General features: G+C 50.2%; 1 protein-coding gene across 1 annotated transcript in view; it reads left to right on the top strand.

Moving 5' to 3' along the window:
* Positions 1-5,140: 5,140 nt before the first annotated feature.
* Positions 5,141-20,670, top strand: part of B4GALT3 (beta-1,4-galactosyltransferase 3) — a gene marked incomplete in the record, with an annotated part of 26,007 nt that continues 10,477 nt past the window's right edge. The window contains 1 exon segment of the mRNA XM_077463960.1: positions 5,141-5,267.

Genomic DNA, 20,670 nt, shown 5'->3' with positions numbered 1-20,670 from the left:
ACAGACCCAAGAACTCAGCACAGGGATGGTGGGAACCCCTCATAATGGGCACAGCGGGTGTACAGACCCGGGAACTCAGCACAGGGATGGTGGGAACCTTTTATAATGGGCACAGCGGGTGTACAGACCCAGGAACTCGGCACAGGGATGGTGGGAACCCCTCATAATGGGCACAGCAGGTGTACAGACCCGGGAACTCAGCACAGGGATGATGGGAACTCCTCATAATGGGCACAGCGGGTGTACAGACCCGGGAACTCAGCACAGGAGTGGTGGGAACTTCTCATAATGGGCACAGCGGGTGTGCAGACCCAGGAACTCAGCACAGGGATGGTGGGAACCCCTCATAATGGGCACAGCGGGTGTACAGACCCGGGAACTCAGCACAGGAGTGGTGGGAACCCCTCATAATGGGCACAGCGGGTGTAGAGACCCGGGAACTCAGCACAGGGATGGTGGGAACCCCTCATAATGGGCACAGCGGGTGTACAGACCTGGGAACTCAGCACAGGGATGGTGGGAACCTCTCATAATGGGCACAGCGGGTGTACAGACCCGGGAACTCAGCACAGGGATGGTGGGAACCCCTCATAATGGGCACAGCGGGTGTACAGACCCGGGAACTCAGCACAGGGATGGTGGGAACCCCTCAAAAAGGGGAACAGCGGGTGTACAGACCCGGGAACTCAGCACAGGGATGGTGGGAACCCCTCATAATGGGCACAGCGGGTGTACAGACCTGGGAACTCAACACAGGGATGGTGGGAACCCCGCATAATGGGCACAGCGGGTGTACAGACCCAAGAACTCAGCACAGGGATGGTGGGAACCCCTCATAATGGGCACAGCGGGTGTACAGACCCGGGAACTCAGCACAGGGATGGTGGGAACCTTTTATAATGGGCACAGCGGGTGTACAGACCCAGGAACTCGGCACAGGGATGGTGGGAACCCCTCATAATGGGCACAGCAGGTGTACAGACCCGGGAACTCAGCACAGGGATGATGGGAACTCCTCATAATGGGCACAGCGGGTGTACAGACCCGGGAACTCAGCACAGGAGTGGTGGGAACTTCTCATAATGGGCACAGCGGGTGTGCAGACCCAGGAACTCAGCACAGGGATGGTGGGAACCCCTCATAATGGGCACAGCGGGTGTACAGACCCGGGAACTCAGCACAGGAGTGGTGGGAACCCCTCATAATGGGCACAGCGGGTGTAGAGACCCGGGAACTCAGCACAGGGATGGTGGGAACCCCTCATAATGGGCACAGCGGGTGTACAGACCTGGGAACTCAGCACAGGGATGGTGGGAACCTCTCATAATGGGCACAGCGGGTGTACAGACCCGGGAACTCAGCACAGGGATGGTGGGAACCCCTCATAATGGGCACAGCGGGTGTACAGACCTGGGAACTCAGCACAGGGATGGTGGGAACCCCTCATAATGGGCACAGCGGGTGTACAGACCTGGGAACTCAGCACAGGGATGGTGGGAACCTCTCATAATGGGCACAGCGGGTGTACAGACCCGGGAACTCAGCACAGGAATGGTGGGAACCCCTCATAATGGGCACAGCGGGTGTACAGACCCGGAAACTCAGCACAGGGATGGTGGGAACCCCTCATAATGGGCACAGTGGGTGTACAGACCCGGGAACTCAGCACAGGAATGGTGGGAACCCCTCATAATGGGCACAGCGGGTGTACAGACCCGGAAACTCAGCACAGGGATGGAGGGAACCCCTCATAATGGGCACAGCGGGCTACAGACCCGGAAACTCAGCACAGGGATGGTGGGAACCCCTCATAATGGGCACAGCGGGTGTACAGACCCAGGAACTCCGCACAGGGATGGTGGGAACCCCTCATAATGGGCACAGCGGGTGTACAGACCCAGGAACTCAGCACAGGGATGGTGGGAACTCCTCATAATGGGCACAGCGGGTGTACAGACCCGGGAACTCAGCACAGGGATGGTGGGAACTCCTCATCATGGGCACAGCGGGTGTACAGACCCGGGAACTCAGCACAGGGGTGGTGGAAACACCTCATAATGGGCACAGCGGGTGTACAGACCCGGGAACTCAGCACAGGGATGGTGGGAAACCCTCATAATGGGCACAGCGGGTGTACAGACCCAGGAACTCAGCACAGGGATGGTGGGAACTCCTCATAATGGGCACAGCGGGTGTACAGACCCAGGAACTCAGCACAGGGATGGTGGGAACTCCTCATCATGGGCACAGCGGGTGTACAGACCCGGGAACTCAGCACAGGGGTGGTGGGTACACCTCATAATGGGCACAGCGGGTGTACAGACCCGGGAACTCAGCACAGGAATGGTGGGAACCCCTCATAATGGGCACAGCGGGTGTACAGACCCGGAAACTCAGCACAGGGATGGTGGGAACCCCTCATAATGGGCACAGTGGGTGTACAGACCCGGGAACTCAGCACAGGAATGGTGGGAACCCCTCATAATGGGCACAGCGGGTGTACAGACCCGGGAACTCAGCACAGGGATGGTGGGAACCCCTCATAATGGGCACAGCGGGTGTACAGACCCGGGAACTCAGCACAGGGATGGTGGGAACCCCTCATAATGGGCACAGCGGGTGTACAGACCCGGGAACTCAGCACAGGGATGGTGGGAACCCCTCATAATGGGCACAGCGGGTGTACAGACCCGGTAACTCAGCACAGGAGTGGTGGGAACCCCTCATAATGGGCACAGCGGGTGTGCAGACCCGGGAACTCAGCACAGGAGTGGTGGGAACTTCTCATAATGGGCACAGCGGGTGTGCAGACCCAGGAACTCAGCACAGGGATGGTGGGAACCCCTCATAATGGGCACAGCGGGTGTACAGACCCGAGAACTCAGCACAGGGATGGTGGGAACCCCTCATAATGGGCACAGCGGGTGTACAGACCCGGGAACTCAGCACAGGAGTGGTGGGAACTTCTCATAATGGGCACAGCGGGTGTGCAGACCCAGGAACTCAGCACAGGGATGGTGGGAACCCCTCATAATGGGCACAGCGGGTGTACAGACCCGAGAACTCAGCACAGGGATGGTGGGAACCCCTCATAATGGGCACAGCGGGTGTACAGACCCAGGAACTCAGCACAGGGATGGTGGGAACCCCTCATAATGGGCACAGCGGGTGTACAGACCCGGGAACTCAGCACAGGGATGGTGGGAACCCCTCATAATGGGCACAGCGGGTGTACAGACCCGGGAACTCAGCACAGGGATGGTGGGAACTCCTCATAATGGGCACAGCGGGTGTACAGACCCGGTAACTCAGCACAGGAGTGGTGGGAACCCCTCATAATGGGCACAGCGGGTGTACAGACCCGGGAACTCAGCACAGGAGTGGTGGGAACCTCTCATAATGGGCACAGCGGGTGTACAGACCCAGGAACTCAGCACAGGGATGGTGGGAACCCCTCATAATGGGCACAGCGGGTGTACAGACCCGGGAACTCAGCACAGGAGTGGTGGGAACCCCTCATAATGGGCACAGCGGGTGTAGAGACCCGGGAACTCAGCACAGGGATGGTGGGAACCCCTCATAATGGGCACAGCGGGTGTACAGACCTGGGAACTCAGCACAGGGATGGTGGGAACCTCTCATAATGGGCACAGCGGGTATACAGACCCGGGAACTCAGCACAGGGATGGTGGGAACCTCTCATAATGGGCACAGCGGGTGTACAGACCCGGGAACTCAGCACAGGAGTGGTGGGAACCCCTCATAATGGGCACAGCGGGTGTAGAGACCCGGGAACTCAGCACAGGGATGGTGGGAACCCCTCATAATGGGCACAGCGGGTGTACAGACCTGGGAACTCAGCACAGGGATGGTGGGAACCTCTCATAATGGGCACAGAGGGTATACAGACCCGGGAACTCAGCACAGGGATGGTGGGAACCCCTCATAATGGGCACAGCGGGTGTACAGACCCAGGAACTCAGCACAGGGATGGTGGGAACCTCTCATAATGGGCACAGCGGGTGTACAGACCCGGGAACTCAGCACAGGAATGGTGGGAACCCCTCATAATGGGCACAGCGGGTGTACAGACCCGGGAACTCAGCACAGGGATGGTGGGAACCCCTCATAATGGGCACAGCGGGTGTACAGACCCGGAAACTCAGCACAGGGATGGAGGGAACCCCTCATAATGGGCACAGCGGGCTACAGACCCGGAAACTCAGCACAGGGATGGTGGGAGCCCCTCATAATGGGCACAGTGGGTGTACAGACCCGGGAACTCAGCACAGGAATGGTGGGAACCCCTCATAATGGGCACAGCGGGTGTACAGACCCGGAAACTCAGCACAGGGATGGAGGGAACCCCTCATAATGGGCACAGCGGGTGTACAGACCCGGGAACTCAGCACAGGGATGGTGGGAACCCCTCATAATGGGCACAGCGGGTGTACAGACCCAGGAACTCAGCACAGGGATGGTGAGAACCCCTCATAATGGGCACAGCGGGTGTACAGACCCGGGAACTCAGCACAGGGATGGTGGGAACCCCTCATAATGGGCACAGCGGGCGTACAGACCCGGGAACTCAGCACAGGGATGGTGGGAACCCCTCATAATGGGCACAGCGGGTGTACAGACCCGGGAACTCAGCACAGGGATGGTGGGAACCCCTCATAATGGGCACAGCGGGTGTACAGACCCGGGAACTCAGCACAGGGATGGTGGGAACCCCTCATAATGGGCACAGCGGGCGTACAGACCCGGGAACTCAGCACAGGGATGGTGGGAACCCCTCATAATGGGCACAGCGGGTGTACAGACCCGGGAACTCAGCACAGGGATGGTGGGAACCCCTCATAATGGGAGATACAAGAATGAAATACCATTTTCAGGTGGTCTGATCCTTTAAGCAGGAAATTTTTGACCATTTTTAGGACTTTCCAGTTGGAATTTTTTTTCCCTGCATCCGATAGAAAGGGCTTTTTTTTCGGCGGCGCAGGAAATATTTGGGAAGTCGGCGAGCGATGGGAGTTATAAATAGCGATAGAAAAGGCGATATTATGCATGCAGAGTGTGTTTGCTTTGCTGACACCAGAGAGCAGGTGGGAGGGGGTGGGGAGGAGGAGCAACATGGAGGAGGAAGGTGGGATGATCTGCAGCCATCACAGAGGAAGGGAGGGGAGCTTGGAGCCATGACACAGGCAACTTGATCTCAGCAGCCTTCAGCAGGGATCATCCAGCACCCAGTCCTCCCTGATACCAAGGTAAGCTGGGATTCCCCAGGGCCTGAAAGATGTTGGTGACACCCCCCCCTCCATGCAGAAAATGTCTGACCTCCTGCCACCCTAGAAATGCTATAAACAGCTTTTCCCTACGCCTGCCTAGCCTGAGAGATCAGACTGCAAGCTCTGCGGCTCAGGGGGCAGCTGCCAATCAGAACAGCTTGTGTTTTTTTATAAAATAAGGGGGAGGGGAGGGGGCAGCTTTTCTCGTTACACCCTGACAGCGGGACTTCCTGTGTATCGGGCATACATGTACAGATTAGATTGCATGTTCTGCAGGTCAGGGGGACCACCTGTGACTGTGGTGGGTGTATCCGTATTCTTTGTGCTTTTAGGGTGATTTAGATTGCAAGCTCCGCAGGTGACAGTCGCTCAAAATGACCTCGCTGGTTTTGGTGTTAGATTGCGGAGAGATAAAACCTGTCATTATGGCAGCGCTGCCAAACCGTAAACCCGTCTTCGCCTGACGTGCAGCGGTGCATCGCCACCAACACCGCCAGCGTCACCACTACAACCACCAGCATCACCGATACCATCATCACCACTACAACCACCAGCATCACCGATACCATCATCACCACTACAACCACCAGCATCACCGATACCATCATCACCACTACAACCACCAGCATCACCGATACCATCATCACCACTACTACCACCATCATCACTGATACCACTATCACTACTACTACAACCACCATCATCACCACTACTACCACCATCATCACTGATACCACTATCACTACTACTACAACCACCATTATCATCACTACAACCACTATCACTACTACTACAACCACCATCATCACCACTACAACCACCAGCATCACCGATACCATCATCACCACTACAACCACCAGCATCACCGATACCATCATCACCACTACAACCACCAGCATCACCGATACCATCATCACCACTACAACCACCAGCATCACCGATACCATCATCACCACTACAACCACCAGCATCACCGATACCATCATCATCATCATCATCACCACCACTACTACCACCATCATCACTGATACCACTATCACTACTACTACCACCACCATTATAATCCCTATGACCACTACAACCACCAACATCACCGATACCATCATCACCACTACAACCACCAGCATCACCGATACCATCATCACCACTACAACCACCAGCATCACCGATACCATCATCACCACTACAACCACCAGCATCACTGATACCATCATCACCACTACAACCACCAGCATCACCGATACCATCATCACCACTACAACCACCAGCATCACCGATACCATCATCACCACTACAACCACCAGCATCACCGATACCATCATCACCACTACAACCACCAGCATCACTGATACCATCATCACCACTACAACCACCAGCATCACCGATACCATCATCACCACTACAACCACCAGCATCACCGATACCATCATCACCACTACTACCACCAGCATCACCGATACCATCACCACCACTACTACCGCAATCATTACTGATACCACTATCACTACTACTACCACCACCATCATCATCACTACTACCATTAGCATCACCGATACCACCATCACTACTGCTACCACAATCATCACCACTACAACCACCATCACTCACCACCACTACTACCACTAGCATCATCGATACCACCATCACTACTACTACCACAATCATCACCACTACAACCACCAGCATCACCGATACTACCACAATCATCTTCCCCGCAATCACCACCACTACAACCACCATCATCACTGATACCATCATCACCACCACCACTACTACCACCATTATCACTGATATCACCATCATCACTGATACCACTATCACTACTACAACCACCATCACTCACCACCACTACTACCACTATCATCACTGATACCATCATCACCACCACTACTACCACCATCATCACTGATACCATCATCCCCACCACTACCACCATCATCACTGATACCATCATCACCACCACTACTACCACCATCATCACTGATACCACCATCACCACCACTACTACCACCACTACCACAATTATCACCACCACTACTACCACCATCATCACTGATACCACCACTACCACAATTATCACCACCACTACTACCACCAGCATCACCGATACCGCCATCACTACTACTACCACCATCACCACTACTACCACAATCATCATCACCACTACTACCACCACCATCATCATTACCAACACCACTATCATTATTATCATCATCATCACTACTACCACAACTATCATCGCCACCACTACCACTACTACCGCAACTATCATCGCTACAGCTACTACCGCCATCACTATCATCACCACTACTACAATCACCACTACTACCACCATCGCCATCATCACCACTACTACCACCATCGCCATCATCGCCACTACTACCACCATCGCCATCATCGCCACTACTACCACCATCGCCATCATCGCCACTACTACCATCATCGCCACTACTACCACCATCACTATCATCACCACAACTACAATCACCATCATCACAACTACTACCATCATCACAACTACTACCACCATCACCACTACTACCACCATCGCCATCATCACCACTACTACCCCATCACTATCATCACTACTACTACCACCATCATCACCACTACTACTATCATCACCACTACTACCACCATCATCACCACTACTACAACTACTACCACCATCACTATCATCACCACAACTACAATCACCATCACTACTACCACTATCATCACCACTACTACCACCATCGCTATCATCACCACAACTACACTCACCATCACCACTACTACCACCATCGCTATCATCACCACAACTACACTCACCATCACTACTACTACCACCATCACCACTACTACCACCATCACTATCATTACCACAACTACAATCACCATCACTACTACTACCATCATCACAACTATCATCACTACAATCACCATCACTACTACTACCATCATCACAACTATCATCACTACAATCACCATCACTACTACTACTACTACTACCATCATCACCACTACTACCCCCATCACTATCATTACTACTATCATCACTACTACCACCATCATCACCACTACTACTACTACTATCATCACTACTACCACCATCATCACCACTATCAATCACCACTACTACCACAACTATCATCACCACCACTACAACTACCACCATCATCATCACCACTACTACTCCCACCACCATCGTCACTAACACCACCTAAGGTTGCCACCTCATCCCTTTGAATTACTCGGGTTCTGAGGCTAATTAAATGCAGATAAGGCACCGAGTGAGTTCAATTACCACCTTGATCAGCCACAGAACCCGTGTAATTCATATGTGTTCGGCTTTAAAGGAATAAGGTGCCAACTGTACCATCGCCTCCACCATCCCTATACCCACCGCCTCTGGTTCGTGTACGCTGCGTATCCGCCCGCCAGAAATATTTTACAGGTGCCCCATAGACTTCAATGATAACACTATGGAAAAAAGGGGGCATGCAAATGTAGGCTCCGAGGTGAGAGCGCAGCCTTGGTCTACAGTGGAAGGGGATAGATTGCAAGCTCCGCGGCTCAGAGCCAAGCACTGTTTTTCATTTTGGGGGAAATGCCGTCCAAGTTTTGCGGTCTAAGAAATGCTCAGCGGCTGTCAGTGCGTCCCGCATATCAAACCTTCTACAACTGGTTCTGCAACAGGACAGATTAGAGCGCAAGCTCTGCAGGTTGTCCGATGGCACAACGCTTGCTTTTGTGACCAATTGTAGTGACGGGAAAACTGTTGAATGAAAAAAAACAAGGGGAGCAATAAACAATTGGCGCAAAATTGCGATGGGGGAAATTTTATGTGTGAAATCTTCACCCTTAAAGTTCGTCCCATCGACCATTATAAGGAATCCTACGTCTCTCTTACCGACCTATCCCGCGCACGTGAAATATACGCAGGGCCCGATGAAAGAAATTCCCACCAAGGAAATTACGCACAAAATTGTTGCAAAAAAATGAAACTTATTGCGTCCCAGCCACCGTTTTTATAAAGCGTTCTGCGTCACTTACTGCGTTTTCTGCGTATGTGAAATATACGTAGAGCCCCATCGGTGGCGCCGAGCGTGACGTCCCGACCAGGAAATTATGTGAAAAATTGTCACAAAAAAAAAAAGTTGGCAAAATTCAACATATAATCTTATTGCGACCGCTATAAAGCGTTCAGCGTTTTTTTTTTTTTTTTTTTTTTTTTTTTTGTTTTTTTTTTTCCTGCGCATGTGGCATTTACGCAAATTTGCATCCCATCGACCACTATAAAGAATCCTGCGTCTCTTACCGCATATCCTGCGCACGTGAAATATACGCAGGGCACCTTCAAAGAAATTCCGACCGAGGAAATCGCGCACAAAATTGTTGCAGAAAATCTTATTGCGTCCCAGTGATCTTTTTTTTTTTTTTTTTTTATAAAGCGATCTGTGTCACTGTGCATGCAAAATTTTACGTAAGGCCCCATCGGTGGCGCCGAGCGTCACATACCGATTGGGGAAATGATGTGCAAAATTGATGCAAAAAAAGTTTGCAAAATTCCCAGCGACCGTTTTATAAAGCGTTCTGCGTCCCTTATTGCGTTTTTTTTTTTTTTTTTTTTTCTGCGCATGTGACATTTTAACACGGGGCCTGAGCAGTGGCGCCGAGCGTGACATTCCGGCCGGGAAAATTTGTGTGTAATTGTCGCAAAAAAAAAAAAATGTGCAAAATGCAACAAATTATCTTATTGTGTCCCAGGAACCGTTATGATGCGTTCTGCGTCGCTTACTTTGAGGTGGTTGTTGTTGTTGTTTTTTTATATATATATATATATATATATATATATATATATATATATATATATATATATATATATATATATATACATACATACATACATTTTTTAGTTTAATTTTTTTTTCCGCATGTGGGCCCAACCAGTGTGAAATTGTCAGAAAAAAAAAAAAAAGTCGCAAGCGGCGACACTTCATCACGTCTAAGTGACTTATAAAGACTCCTGCGCCACCTACTGCTTGTCACATTTAATGCATTTAAAAATCTTTCACTGTGGTTTTTTTTTTTTTTTACATTTTTATTTTATTTTTTTGTTTCACCGTTTAATTGCAACATTCCTCTGAAATCTCAACCAATGGGAATGTTCGTATGACGCACGGCCTATCCCGACCTCACCTGTTTAGAATTATTTTTTTTTTTTTTTAACTGCTTTTTCCTATGCATGCCTCATACTAAAGTACGTTTTTGGGATTCCCCAGGGCCTGAAAGATGTTGGTGCCTCCCAACCCCCCCCATTCTACCCTCGCCAGCAAATTTTAGTATAACCTGCTTTTCTTGCCTAATCTGTGTCATGCAGCCAGAGAGATCAGACTACATGCCCTGCAGCTCCGGAGTCCGCCATTGGTCAGAGCCGCTGATTCGCTTTAATGATCTTTCGCTCAAATTGCGACCAATGGGGACTTTGCTATTTGTCATTTTTATTATTATTTAAGGTACTTTATATAGCGCTGTCCGTTTTTTTATTTTTTTTATATATATATATATATATATATATATATAATTAGTTGGGGTTCTACAGGAACACGCGTAGCATTTAGCTGCATTCTGCACCATTTTAATATCGCACCGGCGATCCTCTCTCAGGCCGCAATATTATTATTATTATTTTTTAAATAACACGTCATGAATTGCGACATTTACTCGCAATAATCTAAATGTTGCGCCGCCCATCGTTCATCAGGCTCATAGTCTGCAGTAGGAGGCGATGGATTGCAAGCTCCGTGGCTCAGAGCCAACCGGCCTTCGTGCAATTTTCAAATCCTCCCAGTTGTGTGTGTTTTATACCTGTAGATGGACAGATTAGAGTGCAAGCTCTGCAGGGCAGGGTCCACTTGTCAGGCCACAGCAGCGTGCATTGTACCCACACAAGGCCAGCTTTACAGCAGCGCTGCTAGAAGATACCGCGCCGGATCCTATGGTGGTCACACGCTCACATCATCATTCCTTTATTCTTCATCATTCTCCTCCATTATTCTTCATCATTCCCCATTCTTCTCCATCATTCATTATTCTTCATTATTCTTCATCATTCTCCATTCTTCTCCATCATTCATTATTCTTCATTATTCTTCATCATTCTCCATTCTTCTCCATCATTCATTATTCTTCATTATTCTTCATCATTCTCCATTCTTCTCCATCATTCATTATTCTTCATCATTCTCCATTCTTCTTCGCCATTCATTAGTCTCCATTTTTCTCCATTATCCATCATTATTCAACGTCATTCATTGTTCTCCATTTTTATCCATTTATTCTTTGTCATTCTCCATTATTCATTATTCTCCATTCATCATTCTCCATCATATGTTTTTCTCTGTCATTCTTATCCGTCATTCTTCTCCCATTCGTCATTTTTTTTTTCATTATTCTCTCCGCCATTCATCATTCTCCATACATCATTCTCCATCATATATTTTTCTCCGTCATTCTTCACCGTCATTCTTCTGTCATTCTTCACCGTCATTCTTCTGTCATTCTTCACCGTCATTCTTCTGTCATTCTTCACCGTCATCTGTCATTCTTCACCGTCATCTGTCATTCTTCACCGTCATTCTTCTGTCATTCTTCACCGTCATCCGTAATTTTCTTCATTATTCTCTCCGCCATTCATCATTCTCCATTCATATATTTTTCTCCGTCGTTCTTCACTGTCGCCCCCGTTTCTTCACTGTCGCCCGTCGTTCTTCACTGTCGCCCGTCGTTTCTTCACTGTCGCCCGTCGTTCTTCACTGTCGCCCGTCGTTCTTCACTGTCGCCCGTCATTCTTCACTGTCGCCCGTCATTCTTCATTATTCTCTCCACCATTCATCATTCTCCATCATATATTTTTCTCCGTCATTCTTCACCGTCGCCCGTCATTCTTAATTTTTCTTCATTATTCTCTCCCCCATTCCTCATTCTCCATCATATATTTTTCTCCGTCATTCTTCTCCGTCATCCGTCATTCTTCTTCATCATTCTCCATCATTCATTTTTCCTTCATCGTTCATTTTTCTCCGTCATTCTCCATCATGACTTTTTATCCAATCGATTAGCTATCACTTTCCTTTCCGATTGATTTGTATGGGATTTGAGCCGGGTTGGAATATTATTGATTGGCAGCACTGAGATACTTTTGATCATGAATGTGATCAGATTTTGATCAATCAGATGGTGGAATCAGAGATGTGATCAATCGCTTACAATCCCATGTGGACATTTCATTGAAATCCAGCTCCCCGTGTGTGTCCATCGATCGAACGGATTGTCTACTATAAATCAGTTATTCCTATCAGAAAATAAATTGATTTATTGAAGTGTGTGAGGTCAGCATAAGATGAACGAATAGATTGTAAGCTTCACAGGTCAGAGCCGGGCATAAACACTTCATCATTGGAGGAAACTTCCTCATAGCTCAGTCCTCTGTGTCACATTCATTAGTGTCCCCTCATCTCCCCCCTGTGTGTCACATTCATTAGTGTCCCCTCATCTCCCCCCTGTGTGTCACATTCATTAGTGTCCCCTCATCTCCCCCTGTGTGTCACATTCATTAGTGTCCCCTCATCTCCCCCCTGTGTGTCACATTCATTAGTGTCCCCTCATCTCCCCCCTGTGTGTCACATTCATTAGTGTCCCCTCATCTCCTCCTGTGTCACATTCATTAGTGTCCCCTCATCTCCCCCCTGTGTGTCACATTCATTAGTGTCCCCTCATCTCCCCCCTGTGTGTCACATTCATTAGTGTCCCCTCATCTCCCCTCTGTGTGTCACATTCATTAGTGTCCCCTCATCTCCCCTCCTGTGTCACATTCATTAGTGTCCCCTCATCTCCTCCTGTGTCTCACATTCATTAGTGTCCCCTCATCTCCTCCTGTGTGTCACATTCATTAGTGTCCCCTCATCTCCTCCTGTGTCTCACATTCATTAGTGTCCCCTCATCTCCTCCTGTGTGTCACATTCATTAGTGTCCCCTCATCTACCCCCCCCCCCCCCTGTGTCTCACATTCATTAGTGTCCCCCCCATCTCCTCCTGTGTCTCACATTCATTAGTGTCCCCTCATCTCCCCCCCCCCCCCCCCCTGTGTGTCGCATTTATTAGTGTCCCCTCCATCTCCCCCCCTGTGTGTCACATTCATTAGTGTCCCCTCATCTCCTCCTGTGTCTCACATTCATTAGTGTCCCCTCATCTCCTCCTGTGTCACATTCATTAGTGTCCCCTCATCTACCCCCCCCCCCCCCCCCGTGTCTCACATTCATTAGTGTCCCCTCATCTCCTCCTGTGTCTCACATTCATTAGTGTCCCCTCATCTCCTCCTGTGTCTCACATTCATTAGTGTCCCCTCATCTCCTCCTGGGTGTCACATTCATTAGTGTCCCCTCATCTACCCCCCCCCCCCCCCCCCGTGTCTCACATTCATTAGTGTCCCCTCATCTCCTCCTGTGTCTCACATTCATTAGTGTCCCCTCATCTCCTCCTGTGTGTCACATTCATTAGTGTCCCCTCATCTCCTCCTGTGTGTCACATTCATTAGTGTCCCCTCATCTACCCCCCCCCCCCCCCGTGTCTCACATTCATTAGTGTCCCCTCATCTCCTCCTGTGTCTCACATTCATTAGTGTCCCCTCATCTCCTCCTGTGTGTCACATTCATTAGTGTCCCCTCATCTCCCCCCCCGTGTGTCGCGTTCATTAGTGTCCCCTCATCTCCCCCCCCCCCCCCCCCCTGTGTGTCGCATTTATTAGTGTCCCCTGAATCCCAGGTTGTATTGGTTGATCTTGGTAGCAAAACGGCGAGTTTTCTTCATGGGGGTGGTATCTCTGTTGGTTTCCCCCCCCCCCCCCCAGGTGGAGGATGGGCTCTCATTGTTGTCGGGTCTGTGGCTGGTCAGAGAAGGTGTTGTGATCCCGATCCTCCCTCTGGGCACCGGTGACACAATCCCTATTCTTCTTATTATTATTGACGCCTCGTGTTCTAGCAACAAACATGGATTCTGTAATCTTATATCGCGCCCCCCCCCCCCACCCCTCCAATGTGCGTCTCCAACAACATAAAGTGTAGAGCCGTCCAAACCACGCCGGGGATTGTGTCCTCCGCACATGATGAGATTGTCCGGTCTATGGGGAAAATCACACGGCGATTGTGCCGATCGCCCAACCGCCACGGGAAGAGAGCGAAACCGGCCACCGGGATTGGTGAGATAACTACTGTTTTATATCTTGTATATTGTACAGGAGTGACATCACCGCTCTCCAGATATAAGATATATTCTACAGGGGGTGACATCACCGCTCTCCAGATATAAGGTATATTCTACGGGAGTGACATCACCGCTCTCCAGATATAAGATATATTCTACAGGGAGTGACATCACTGCTCTCCAGATATAAGGTATATTCTACGGGAGTGACATCACCGCTCTCCAGATATAAGTCCTTATTCTCCGGTGGTCAGTATCGGGGGGTCATGTGATCGGTTTGTTCTCTTCGGGCGGATGACTTACCTGAAGGTCGTATATTATTCCTCAGGCTGTCAATCACGGGGACTTTGAGAAGAAGGGAAATCCGCTCCCTTCCCTTTGCTGCGAAGAGTCTGGATTGCCACAAACAGGAAAATCCTCTCCCTTCCCTTACCCATGAATGGTCTGGGTTGCCACAAACGGGGAAATTCAATCTCTTCCATCTACTTGCAGAAGGGTTTGTTTGCAATAAGTATAAAGGCTTTCCCACTCCCTTCCCTTACCTGGGAGGGATCCACATTGCCAAAACTCAAATTCACTCCATTCCCTTACAGTACCCATTGGAAGTCTGGGTTGCCACAAACAGCGAAGTCCACTCCCTTCCCTTACCAGTGGAGGACTAGGGTTGCCACAAAGTGAAATCCGTTCTCTTACCCGTGAATGGTCAGGGTTGCCACAAACTGAAAGGGAAATTCCCCTTCCCCTTACCCATGAAGAGTGTGTATTTCCACAATCGGGAAAGGGAAGTCTGCTCTCTTCCCTTTACCCGTGGAGAGTTTGGATTGCCACAAACGGGGAAATCCTCTCCCTTCCCTTACCTGTGCAGGGTCTGGGTTGCCACAAACAGAAAGGGAAATCCACTCCCTTCCCTTACCCGTGGAGGGTCAGGGTTGCCACAAACAGAAAGGGAAATCCACTCCCTTCCCTTACCCGTGAATGGTCTGGGTTGCCACAAACTGGGAAATTCAATCTCTTCCATCTACTTGCAGAAGGGTTGGTTTGAAATAAGTATGAGGGTTTTCCCACTCCCTTCCCTTACCTGAGGGTTATATAAGTTACCAAAACTCAAATAGAAGTTCACTCCCTTCCCTTACCATCCCAGTGGGGTGTCTGGGTCGCCACAAACGCAGAGGGGGAAATTCAATCCCTTCCCTTACTCATGGGGGGGGGGGGGGTTTCCATAAACGGGGACATTCAATCCCTTCCCTCTACTTTCCGGAGGTCTGGGTTGCTACAAACTCAAATCCTTCTCCTTCCCTTCACCGTTTCTGTAGATCTGGTTGTGTTTGTGTATTATTATATTTTTACTTTTTATTTTTTACTCTTCTTTTTTTTTTTTTTTTTTTTTTTTTTTCACCCCTTAATTCTTGCCATGGCGCCCCCTGGTTTGATGTTTTTTGGTTTCCTCCACATCTTTGCCTTCTTTTTAATATCTCTATTTTCTTTCATTTTGACTTTTTTATTCGCAGGCGGTGTTTTATGTTGTTTTGTGACACATAATGATACAAATAAATATGTGAAAAGTGTGGGGGGAGGGGCATTTGTATTCAGCCCCCTTTACTCCGATACCCCTAACTAAGATCTAGAGGAACTGATTGCCTTCAGAAGTCACCTAGAGTCCACCTGTGTGTCATTTAATCTCAGTATAAATACAGCTGTTCTGTGAAGCCCTCAGAAGTTTGTTAGAGAACCTCAGTGAACAAGCACCATCATGAAGGCCAAGGAACACACCAGGCAGGTCAGGGATGAAGTTGTGGAGAAGTATAAAGCAGGGTTGGGTTATAATGAAATCTCCCAAGCTTTGACCATCTCACGGAGCTCTGTTCAATCCATCATCGGAAAATGGAAAGAGTATGGGCACAACCGCAAACCTACCAAGACATGGCCGTCCACCTAAACTGACCGGGCCGGGCATGGAGAGCATTCATCAGAGAAGAGCCAAGAGGTCCATGGTAACTCTGGAGGAGCTGCAGAGATCCACAGCTCAGGGGGAGAATCTGTCCACAGGACAACTATTAGTCGTCTCTCCACAAATCTGCCCTTTATGGAAGAGTGACAAGAAGAAAGACATTGGAGAAAGAAAGTCATAAGAAGTCCTGTTTTTAGTTTGTGAGAAGCCATGTGGGGGAGGGGGCAGCAAACATGGGGAAGAAGGTGATCTGGTCAGATGAGACCAAAATTCTACTTTATGGCCTAAAAGTAAAACGCTATGTGTGGGGAAACTAACACCGCCCATCCCCCGAACACACCATCCCCACCGTGAGACATGGTGGTGGCAGCATCATGTGGTGGGGATGGTTTTCTTCAGCAGGGACAGGGAAGCTGGTCAGAGTTGATGGGAAGATGGATGGAGACAAATACAGGACAATCTTAGAAGAAAACCTGCCGACTCCAACAGAAGACTTGAGACCGGGGCAGAGGTTCCCCTTCCAGCAGGACAACGACCCGAAACATCCAGCCAGAGCTACAATGGAATGGTTTACATCAAAGCATATTCATGTGTTAGAATGGCCCAGTCACAGTCCAGACCTAAATCCCATTGAGGATCTGTGGCCAGACCTGAAAATTGCTGATCACAGACGCTCTCCATCCAATCTGACAGAGCTTGAGATATTTTACAAAGAAGAAGAAGAATGGGCAGAAATGTCCTCTCTAGATGGGCAAAGCTGGTAGAGACACCCCCAAAAAGACTTGTAGAGAAAGGGGGTTCTACAAAGTATTGACTCCGGGGGGCGCCATACAAATGCCCCTCCCCCACACTTTTCACATATTTATTTGTATAATTTTCCTTCCACTTCACAATTATGTGACACTTTGTGTTGGTCGATCACATAAAATACATTTACGTTTTTTTGGTTGTAAATGTGGAAAATGTCAAGGGGTATGAATACTTTTTCAAGGCGCTGTATATGTTGTAATTGTCCTCCTTGGAGGAGTATAGGCCGGGCGGTCAGTGATCGGGGTGTATCGGGTATCCTGGCAGGCCAGGTGGCGGTATTCTCATATGTCGGACAGGTTGCAAAGGTAGAAACGGTGAGGGGAAGTCCGCGTTGCTATGTAATCTCTTCCATCCTCCTTATCTTCTATGTGTTTGTATACCAACGATGTGACATTCCTCAAGTCTTTCTGGGGCAAAATACCACTGATAATGCACATTTTTTATTTTTTTTATTTTATTTTTGTACAAGTGTAGCGTAACGCTCTTTGATGCTGAGAAACTGCCACCGATCAATTCAAGGGTAGGGCTTTCAAGTCTAAAGGTGAAGGGAGCGTTCCTTTTAAATATCCCAGGCCTAGCCTACACACATTACAATCTGCTTTTAGATGTAGTGTGTGGGCCTACTGGAACATTGGATCCAACTGGGCAGAGAGCCTACTGGAACATTGGATCCAACTGGGCAGAGAGCCTACTGGAACATGGGATCCAACTGGGCAGAGAGCCTACTGGAACATGGGATCCAACTGGGCAGAGAGCCTACTGGAACATGGGATCCAACTGGGCAGAGAGCCTACTGGAACATGGGATCCAACTGGGCAGAGAGCCTACCGGAACATGGGATCCAACTGGGCAGAGAGCCTACCGGAACATGGGATCCAACTGGGCAGAGAGCCTACCGGAACATGGGATCCAACTGGGCAGAGAGCCTACCGGAACATGGGATCCAACTGGGCAGAGAGCCTACCGGAGCATGGGATCCAACTGGGCAGAGAGCCTACCGGAGCATTGGATCCAACTGGGCAGAGAGCCTACCGGAGCATTGGATCCAACTGGGCAGAGAGCCTACCGGAGCATTGGATCCAACTGGGCAGAGAGCCTACCGGAGCATTGGATCCAACTGGGCAGAGAGCCTACCGGAGCATTGGATCCAACTGGGCAGAGAGCCTACCGGAGCATTGGATCCAACTGGGCAGAGAGCCTACCGGAGCATTGGATCCAACTGGGCAGAGAGCCTACCGGAGCATTGGATCCAACTGGGCAGAGAGCCTACCGGAGCATTGGATCCAACTGGGCAGAGAGCCTACCGGAGCATTGGATCCAACTGGGCAGAGAGCCTACCGGAGCATTGGATCCAACTGGGCAGAGAGCCTACCGGAGCATTGGATCCAACTGGGCAGAGAGCCTACCGGAGCATTGGATCCAACTGGGCAGAGAGCCTACCGGAGCATTGGATCCAACTGGGCAGAGAGCCTACCGGAGCATTGGATCCAACTGGGCAGAGAGCCTACCGGAGCATTGGATCCAACTGGGCAGAGAGCCTACCGGAGCATTGGATCCAACTGGGCAGAGAGCCTACCGGAGCATTGGATCCAACTGGGCAGAGAGCCTACCGGAGCATTGGATCCAACTGGGCAGAGAGCCTACCGGAGCATTGGATCCAACTGGGCAGAGAGCCTACCGGAGCATTGGATCCAACTGGGCAGAGAGCCTACCGGAGCATTGGATCCAACTGGGCAGAGAGCCTACCGGAGCATTGGATCCAACTGGGCAGAGAGCCTACCGGAGCATTGGATCCAACTGGGCAGAGAGCCTACCGGAGCATTGGATCCAACTGGGCAGAGAGCCTACCGGAGCATTGGATCCAACTGGGCAGAGAGCCTACCGGAGCATTGGATCCAACTGGGCAGAGAGCCTACCGGAGCATTGGATCCAACTGGGCAGAGAGCCTACCGGAGCATTGGATCCAACTGGGCAGAGAGCCTACCGGAGCATTGGATCCAACTGGGCAGAGAGCCTACCGGAGCATTGGATCCAACTGGGCAGAGAGCCTACCGGAGCATTGGATCCAACTGGGCACAGAGCCTACCGGAGCATTGGATCCAACTGGGCACAGAGCCTACCGGAGCATTGGATCCAACTGGGCACAGAGCCTACCGGAGCATTGGATCCAACTGGGCACAGAGCCTACCGGAGCATTGGATCCAACTGGGCACAGAGCCTACCGGAGCATTGGATCCAACTGGGCACAGAGCCTACCGGAACATTGGATCCAATTGGGCAGAGAGTTGGATACCCAACTTGATACCCCCTCCCAACTCAAATTCCCCCCCCAATCTCCTTGTGTTGCCCCCAAACCTCACATAATGCCATGGTGCCCAGGAAAGTCACCCCTTCTGACAACCCCTTACCCCTAAACCCAATACTTACAAGTAACTGGAGCTTTTCCGATCATGTGACCCGACTGCCGGCCTCCGCCAGCCTTTAGAACGCTTAAAGGGCCGTGAGGGGGTCAGAGGGAAGGGGGTTAAAAAGGGAATGGTGGCTCTGAAAACCAAAGAAAATCCCTTTGTCACTTCCAGGTTCATTTGGTCACCAAGGAGATCGGGGAAAGGAATCTTCCATCTCCTCGGTGTGAAGCTGTCCAGACCATTTCTACCCAATCCCGGGGCTCCCAAGAGGAACGGGAAACCACTGCAGGTGTTAGGAACGGGGAAAGGGGGTGGGGATTAGATGGCCCTTGACAGTGCTGTAAAAGTGATTGGGTGGTCGCTTTTTTTTTTACAGCATGTCGGGAGGCTAAGAACTTGTCAAAGTCAGCTGATGGGCTCCATAGCCAAACAGGAAGTGGGAGGAAATAAATTTGGGGGAAATACAGTGGGAGGAAGATTGAGGGCCCCCAAGGCCCTCAGGACTAGTGTCCCCACTTGGCACCCCAAAAACTGTGCGGGGACGACGAAGGATGTTCAGAATTCCTAAGTCCAGGACTTTTTTTTTCAGCTGGAACTTGGTGGACCTCAGTTCCACCACCTCCTGGTTCTGCTTCCTGTTCACCTCTATCACTTGTAAACACAGAAGTCTGGCGTCTGTGTTTACAAGTGACAGTTTGTCTCCCAATGGCTCCCACTGAGGGCAAGATTGGGGGGGGGGCGGCAAGGGAGGTGTAGGTGTCCAGAGTACAGTGCAGATGTCAACACCCCCACTGGTTGATTCCCCCCCCCCCCCCCCCCATCCTGCCCCTTTTAAGACCCACACCCACAATTTGATGTGGGGTGAAAGGGGGTTGTGGTTGAGTTCCTGTACCTATTTTCTGTGATGGGGGGGGGGGGGGCCCTGCCTAAGTCAGCCATGATGTCTTGTAACTATAGAAGGCACATAACCTCA

Source organism: Lithobates pipiens, unplaced genomic scaffold, assembly GCF_037356315.1.
Source record: "Lithobates pipiens isolate NorthernLeopardFrog02 unplaced genomic scaffold, aLitPip1_a1.2 Scaffold_30, whole genome shotgun sequence".
Taxonomy (NCBI): domain Eukaryota; kingdom Metazoa; phylum Chordata; class Amphibia; order Anura; family Ranidae; genus Lithobates; species Lithobates pipiens.
Note: the sequence above shows the minus strand (reverse complement) of the source record. Positions and strands in the feature narration are given on the sequence as shown.